Raw genomic sequence first — 6,488 nt, 5'->3', positions numbered from 1 at the left:
GCGTCAATACTTTATTGGATATTTCCTTCTATACTTTTTAGCACGTAGCTATTTATGATTAGCATTATTCTTCCGACGTCTGATTTCTTTTTAATTATAGGAAATGCGGTTTTCTACAACATATTTTTTTTGTGAGACACCAAAATTTGTGAATATCTCATCAAATATAGTATTTGCGATGGGAGTAGGTTCCAGGTTTAGGGGATAGGGATTAGGATTTGTGAGGACAGGAATATGAAGTTTAGAGGTTGAGGATGATGTGAAAGAACGATGCAACTAGGATAGTCTTTGAAAGATAGGACAAAGTGTGTAAATATGAGCCAAGGAGTGCAGTGATAGAATAATGAGATTTCAGTATGGAAAATAGAAGATATGAGATCTATTCAATTTTAAATAACGTTGCCATACACCAGAGATCTTATGGCTCATACAATCTTAAGTACTGACGTTAAAACGATATTTGAAACGTATGGTAGTCCTCCTACGCTTAGTGTAAAGTTAATAACAGCTAAGGGCGAAGTGGCTCCCATCGGCGCGGCAATCTCGACAAAGAAGCGCGGGCGTGTTTGATCGCGTGGGACGCAACCCTGGTGTCCCTTGTTTTAGCGTGGCAGCCGCGAGCCTCGCCTCTGACCCCGGGCAAATATGCATAGGGTCGAGACGCGTGGGTGGCCGCGAGGTTACGTGTGCACGCGTTCGGTGGCACTCGGGACGCAAACACACGGGGGCCGCGTACATACGTGGGCGCGTAGCGCCGAAAACCGTGGGCCGCTGGTTTATTCGGTTTGGAGAAAAGTAGGCTGGGAGCAAGCTTAAGCGTGGCCGACTGTGGCAACCGCTGGAATCGTGTGCGGCTTCGCGGAAAGTAGGATGTGAATGTTGAACGCAGTGCGACGTCGGAGGGTTAAGGGAGAGACGAGGGACGAGAAGGGGCGTGGGTGGGTCGGTTGTTGCTTTAGGGTTGAAACTGAAAGGGGGTAATCCGGCCCGTGAACGGACCGGCGGGGGAGTTTTCTAATTTGAATGTTTGATGTCGGATCGCCTTTTGTTTCCTGCCCGGGCCACGGCGGCAGCGAGAAGAAATAAGAGCAGTTACATCTGCCCGTCCCTTCACCGCGCGGCCATCCTCGATCCCCCGCGTCCCATCCCCCTCGGCTTGGCTTTCCTTTCTACCTTATCCATTGTTTCCCACCTGATACCCTCTGCTGCCATTTCTGACCTCTTACGACGTAAACCTCTTGTAGCGATGGGATCAAGTCCGTTGCAAAATTGGATGCTTGTCCTCCAGGTTTCTAGTATACCGCCGTTACTCTGACACTTCGAAATGAAACTTTAACGTGACTCTTGCAATGACCGATTTTTCAAACAGAAAATTTCAATTCACTTAAGTTTAATTATTGTAATATCAAGAAATGTACATCCAGCTTATTGTATTTTACACGTTACGCGTTGTACGTCACTTATTTATGCTTATTTTCGGTCAATGTACAATTAATTGATTGCACAACAATTTTAATTTGAAGTTCGTACCGAAACCTCGGCCATGAAACGAATTTCTTTAATTCCCCATTTGTACGATGTTGAACCTCACTCGAATGGGACTGCCGTTTTCGAGTGGGCCACTTAATTCCGACAGAGTGTCACTCGGATATTGAGTGAATTTGAATCGGTGTACTCGATTCCATCGCTACCCTTTGCTCTTTCGCCACCACTCGACACCGGTCCCGCCCCCTTCGATCTCGACTGGATCTAGATTTCATTTTAACCTCCTCGAGGCTCCATTAGAGCTGCGATAGAGACCGGTAAGTCCTCGTTCTACGGGGAGAATATCGTTGGCCAAAGAGCCGAACCGACCGAAAATTACGACTTGTTGACGCGACGAGACGTTACCTCGAATCCTTCGGCTTGGACCCCGTCACGGTTCCCCCCGGCGCCCTCGAGTGGACCCTCAGCTTCTATTTTTATCCTCGCGCCACGATCCACGATAAAGCCAATTAACTCTGTGTAAATGCTAATACAGGGGACAACGGGCGCGCTGTAACCGGATACAGTAACCACGCTCGTTAAGAGGCGCCTCTAAAAAGCTCGTAAAGGTTGCCTCGCGACCTCCGCCGTCTCCGCCCACTCCGCGTTCGCCACTTAGTCGTGTCACCTCGGCCTTCGCCGACTTTTCCCTCGCTAGATCTCGTTACGACACACGGGGCTAGCTGCGAAACTCGCGACACGTCGTCGTCGCGAACAACTACGGATTCTTCGGCTATTTAAATGCTAATGCATCTCCAGGCCCGCCATCATCGAACCGCTAACGGAGATCGGAGAATTCGTCTGATCGGAAAGAGCGGAGACCGATCAACGTCCCACGCCGCCGTCCCGTTTCTTTCCGGAAATACAAGGGGGAAGAGTTTTTCTTCTCCGGCTCGGGCGGCGCGGCGATCCGTTACAGAAATGTGCACTTCGCAGCGGACGTAAGAACCGACTCGACTGTCCCCTAACATCTCCGGTAGCTACCGTTCGGAACCTACACTCCCCGGTTTCTTGCTTCCTTACTTCTGCTCGCGACACTCCCCACTCCTTGGCTTCTTCACGTCGGGTCTCCCGTCTGGATTTCGACGTCCAGGACCAGCCACCGTTTCCCGGTCCTCCATATAAATGGTAATGTTACACGGCCCCGGGATCGGCAACGAATTGCAGTGAGCGAGTCCTAACCCTCTGACAGCTCCCGCGATGGAAGCTCGTCTAACCGGAAACTCGCCCCAACGGATTTGATATTTCTCTTTCGTTAAAACGTTACGCGGCGCTCTTTCCTTTTTCTTTACTGTTGGTAGTAATGTATTCTAACTGCGCATGTTTATGCTAATACCTTGCTCTCGCGAACGCGATTAAGGAAACTCCGAGCTCAGATTTGTGGACGCATTCCGAATGCTATTCTTACTTCTGCACATTTTTAAGTTTTCAAGTAGGGAAGTTTATACTTCCAGGCAAGGAGAATTGATATGTTTGAACAGACTTGGAAGATCAATAAATCAGTTCAATTTATTTTTTAATCTTTTCAATAAATGATTAATTATTTAAATTATGTTTATAATTTTCTGCTAGGGCTGTGTATAACGCGAGTTCTTATAATGCAGCAAATAATAAAACACAGAAATTACCTGATTCAAGAATTAAATCTGGTTTGATTAGATTATTTTCATTCATTGAGCATTAGATTTTCTCTTTCATTGAGCATTAAGTTGTTTTCTTTGATTGAAGATTAGATTGTTTCTCTTTGATTGAGCATTAGATTCTTTTATTTCATTGAGCACTAGATTGTTTTCTTTCATTAAGCATTAGATCGTTCTCCTTCATTGAGTACTAGGTTGCTTTCTTTGATTAAAGATTAATTGTTTCTCTTTGATTGAGCATTAGATTGTTTCTCTTTAACTGAGGACAGTGACTAATAATCAAGACAGAAAAAGTAGTTTACAATTTAAAAAATCTGAAAAGGCATAATACATAAATTTCTATAATTATATTATATTTTTTTGCAAGTAGTTCTGAATAGAAAAATGCGACAAAATTAGAGTAGCACTGCATGGCCCTTTAGAATATCTGAGAATTCTTTTCAAAACTTTCGACACGCTATATTCGAAAAAATATAGATCGCAGACACTTGTAAAAATACATCGTTCCCGAGCTATCGAACTTTGTCAATTGTTTTTGAACAGATCGTCGATGATAGAATCGCGAAATAGTCTGACGAGTTGCATACAATCCAGTAGAACATCTTCACACGTTGCAATCACAGTAAAAAAACTGTACTATTTTTCTATTACACGGGAGTCTATCGTGTATCGTATTTTTTATACATCCACCTAATGATTTGTCGAACGTTTGAAACAGTGAGAACGACATGATCAAAATAAAGACGGTTATACAATTTTACCGAATAGTTTCCTTGCACAGGTTATCGAAGAAGCTCCGGAACCTACAGGTGTAAGGGAAGGAGGAGACCCGGACCGGAGATTTAGTTTTATTCCCCGACATATATATGCGTCTTTATCTCGGTTGTACATGCTTTCCCTATCTCCGTCAGTCGGGCTTTCAATTCCTATTTTTCCGGAAGTTTTTCCGGCCCGCTGATAAGACTCCGAAGGGTTTCCTCTTATCTCGAAACGCCCATCGAGATTGTCTCCATCCGAGAATTTTCTTTGAACCCTCCCGGAGAGGTTCAATCAGTATCGGACAACGTTTAGACTTTATTTAAAAATTCTTTCGTCACAGACAAACGCGTTATCAGGCAATCAGCTTCGGACTGCAGTTTACGTCCGCAATATCTGCCGAAAAAATAGCCAGCGCCTTTCTCGTTGTTCCTTCGACGATACGAAAGAGTTTTAATTAGAGCGTCGTGTACCGCGCGTGGAGTAACAACGGTAGATATTATTTTCGGAGGGCCGCGAGTGGCTTCGGGATCGCGCAAGTATTTCGCATCGCACGGACGTGGTCGTGTTGCGGCGCATTTAAACGCGGCCAAGTTAGCCGCGTGAAAAGTTTCCAGCAAGAAATGCTCGTTAAGCACGAAGCCCGGCGGCTCGAGGATCGGCCCGGGGTCCGGTGCCAACCGCACCGTCGGATTTCGCGCCAAATGCGGCAGTAGCCAAGAGGAGCGAAGCGAAGGGAAGCATATACACGCTCGAATGATTCCTTATCGCGCGTTCAAAGGGACGGTCGCCCGGAAGGAGGCCAAGGCGGGAGGGGGACGGGGGGTTGGGGGTGTAGGCGGTTATGGAACGGAAAATTGCGAAGGAGTAACGCGCGACAATTGCCACGAGAGGGAAGTCGGAAAATTCATCGAATTTCCCAGGAGGATCGGTCGAACCCAGTTTGCCAAATGGGTTTCATCACGATTCCCGAGGTTCGAAGGATTCCTTTCCGAGCCGTGCTCTCAGAATCGACTGCCCGCGATTAGCCGTCAGATCTTGAATCATGCCGCGTACAAGCGATTCTACGTGACCGGCTCGTAACACTCACGCGAGGAGTGGAATTCTTTGTAAAATATCGTGCGGCTAACGCGAGCTTAATGGTACGTGGCCAAGTATAGAGAAGATCGGTGCGTTACTCACTTGGAATATCCCAAACGCTGTGCCGAGGTGTTCATTTGTCCGCACGACCGTCGTCACGATCATTACTCTCTCTCTCTCTCTCTCTCTCTCTCTCTCGTTCTCTTTCTCTCTCTCTCTCTCTCTCTCGCGCTTTCTCCAGGCTCTCGCTTCGCACCTCCTCCGTACTGTCATTCGCGAACCACTACATCTTCCCCGTACTCTACTTTTCCTCTTTTTTTTCCTCGCCTCCCTTTGTTCGTCTTTCTAACCCCTTTTGGTCACAAACCACCGTGCGTGCCAAGCGAAGAACCGCGCGGGACGTGTCACAGTAGTATAGGTCTATACTGCGTCGTACGTCTCCCGTGTACACCGCACACGCGTACACGCTTGGCCGTCCGCGCACCACTAATCGGACAAGCACCAACAGCAGTAGTAGCAGCAGCAGCAGCAGTCAGCATCCGCGTGCAAAACGTACTTCTGCTTACTGTTCGAGAAAATCCACTTTTCGATGAGCATCGATCCACGACTGGATCGATTCAGTCCGACGGATTCAAATCGAAACGCGGACGCGTACACTGGATGAACTTCGTACGAGTTTGTCGCCGGAGTTGTTCCATTTTCGAAAGCCGACGCGGAATCAGCTGGTTCTAGGTCGCAGGTGATACCAAGTTCGAATTCCCATTTGTCCCCGCGACACGGCGAAGTTCGAACTTTATGAATGGACGATGAGAGCTCCCGGAGGCTCGAAGTCGGAAGTTTATGGCCACGGTGGTGCAACGGCAGGTCGGTGGAAACGCGGGGGTCGCCGTGGCCGCGACGCGTCCTAAAAAGCCTCCCTCGCTCTCTCCGGACGAAGCGCACTGTGTGTGCAACCCGCGCCGCACAGACACGCAACCGCGAACTGGGTGTCCTCGACCGGAGGCGCCTGCGGTCCAGGCTGCCACGCAGTATACTGAGCCGTGCCGGCTGCCCGGGAGAACCCGTGGGCGAACGAAGCTCGCCGAAAATCTGCGAAGATCCTCGATTCGATACGCTCCCTCCCTCTTCGGGGTCGCGTCCCCCTGATGAGAACCACGCTGGATTGTCTATGGACCTTGCGTGCGCGTCGCTGCGTCGTCCGAGTCGCTCCTCTGTTTTAGCCCTTTCGGATGCCTCGACACCCCCGGGAATAATTAATAACAATCCGTAGGTTCATTAACTTTCGACTCATAAACTGAAGAAACAGAGTCACATTTTCATTCGGGATGTGTCGTTCATACGTGCCAATTAAAAAGATGTTTCGACTCGACTGTTGTAGTGGAACTAGCATTCCCTGTCGTGGCTTCATAAAACTTTGGTGAAAAATAGTAGAATTCCTTTTTTATTGTCGTATATATCTTATTATTATATATGAAATCCAACCCCTTC

The 6,488-nt window shown here is 47.8% G+C and overlaps 1 protein-coding gene across 2 annotated transcripts in view; it reads right to left on the bottom strand.

Moving 5' to 3' along the window:
• The window catches only part of LOC108623522 (uncharacterized), a 75,208-nt gene extending 69,164 nt beyond the window's left edge, over positions 1–6,044 (bottom strand). For both annotated transcript variants that reach the window (XM_026812363.1, XM_018022082.2), the window contains exon 1: positions 5,103–6,044. The gene's annotated coding sequence lies outside the window, so the exon portion shown is untranslated. The remainder of the gene's footprint in view (positions 1–5,102) is intronic.
• Between the last annotated feature and the right edge of the window lie 444 nt (positions 6,045–6,488).

Source organism: Ceratina calcarata, unplaced genomic scaffold (genome assembly GCF_001652005.2).
Source record: "Ceratina calcarata isolate Rehan_Ccalc_2016 unplaced genomic scaffold, ASM165200v1 scaffold272, whole genome shotgun sequence".
Lineage (NCBI taxonomy): Eukaryota > Metazoa > Arthropoda > Insecta > Hymenoptera > Apidae > Ceratina > Ceratina calcarata.
Note: the sequence above shows the minus strand (reverse complement) of the source record. Positions and strands in the feature narration are given on the sequence as shown.